General features: G+C 62.4%; 1 protein-coding gene across 1 annotated transcript in view; it reads right to left on the bottom strand.

The window, feature by feature from the left end:
• Nucleotides 1-598: 598 nt before the first annotated feature.
• Nucleotides 599-1,227, bottom strand: part of CPZ (carboxypeptidase Z) — a 29,585-nt gene continuing 28,956 nt past the window's right edge. The window contains exon 12 of the mRNA XM_017539031.2: nucleotides 599-734. The gene's annotated coding sequence lies outside the window, so the exon portion shown is untranslated. The remainder of the gene's footprint in view (nucleotides 735-1,227) is intronic.

A 1,227-nucleotide genomic window follows, 5' to 3' on the forward strand; every position in this document is an offset into this window, starting at 1 on the left:
TCTCTGCTCAGGCTACAGGACCCCTCCTGGCAGACCCCGGGGCCGACAGACTCCTGATGGTGACAGAGGGGACAAGAGGGGGTCCCTGGACCCAGGTAGCATGATTAGGATGAGGAAGGGCCCAGGAATATCCACTCCCATGGAGCCAGACCCCCCAGAAGCCTGTGACCCTCTGTGTGGTCCCCCCAAGCATGCCATGGGTCCCCAGGTTCTGTCTAGCTCTCCTTCCCTTGAGCTCTTGACTGTGCCTTGGGGTCACCTGCTGCCAACCCCCATCCTCCCATTCAGCCCCCCTTCTCCTCTGCACTCTAAGACACCTGAGCTTCAGCTGCAGGATCCAGGGCTCAGCTCCTGCAGAGGCTCTCAGCCCCGGCCCACCTGTTGCCTATCTGAAGTCTGGTGATCTGGGAAAAGCCAGCTAGTCCACCTGGCCCAGCACAGATGGGCTGGAGTCTCGGGCCTGCAGTCGGGACCCGTGGGAGCAGGACAGCTATCCGGGGTGGCCCCGTGAGGCCCAGGCCACAGCTGCCCTCCGCCAATAAGGTCAGTCCTCGGCCCTCCCTGGAGGGCGCCTTACACAGAGCCTCTCATTACAGTGGAAAGTGGATAAAAAACACTTTAATAAAACGGCAGCGGCTTTGTGGGATGTGTGTGGCAGACAAAATCAAGAGCCAGGAGCCCAGGACGCAGAGGTGGGCCTGGGCCCCCATATCCAGGTGGATGCTCGGGCCGGGATAGTACTCATCCGGAGGGCACTCAGGCCAGGGTAGTACTCATCCGGTGGCACTCAGGCCGGGGTAGTACTCATCCGGAGGGCGCTCAGGCCGGGGTAGTACTCATCCGGNCTCAGGCCGGGGTAGTACTCATCCGGAGGGCGCTCAGGCCGGGGTAGTACTCATCCGGAGGGTGCTCAGGCCGGGGTAGTACTCATCCGGCGGCGCTCAGGCTGGGGTTAGTACTCATCCGGAGGGTACTCAGGCCGGGGTAGTACTCATCCAGCAGTGCTCAGGCTGGGGTTAGTACTCATCCGGCGGCGCTCAGGCTGGGGTTAGTACTCATCCGGAGGGTACTCAGGCCGGGGTAGTACTCATCCGGCAGTGCTCAGGCTGGGGTTAGTACTCATCCGGAGGGTGCTCAGGCCGGGGTAGTACTCATCCGGAGGGCACTCAGGCCGGGGTAGTACTCATCTGGAGGGCGCTCAGGCCGGGGTAGTACTCATCCGGAGGG

Source organism: Cebus imitator, unplaced genomic scaffold (genome assembly GCF_001604975.1).
Source record: "Cebus imitator isolate Cc_AM_T3 unplaced genomic scaffold, Cebus_imitator-1.0 Scaffold117, whole genome shotgun sequence".
Classification (NCBI taxonomy): Eukaryota; Metazoa; Chordata; class Mammalia; order Primates; family Cebidae; genus Cebus; species Cebus imitator.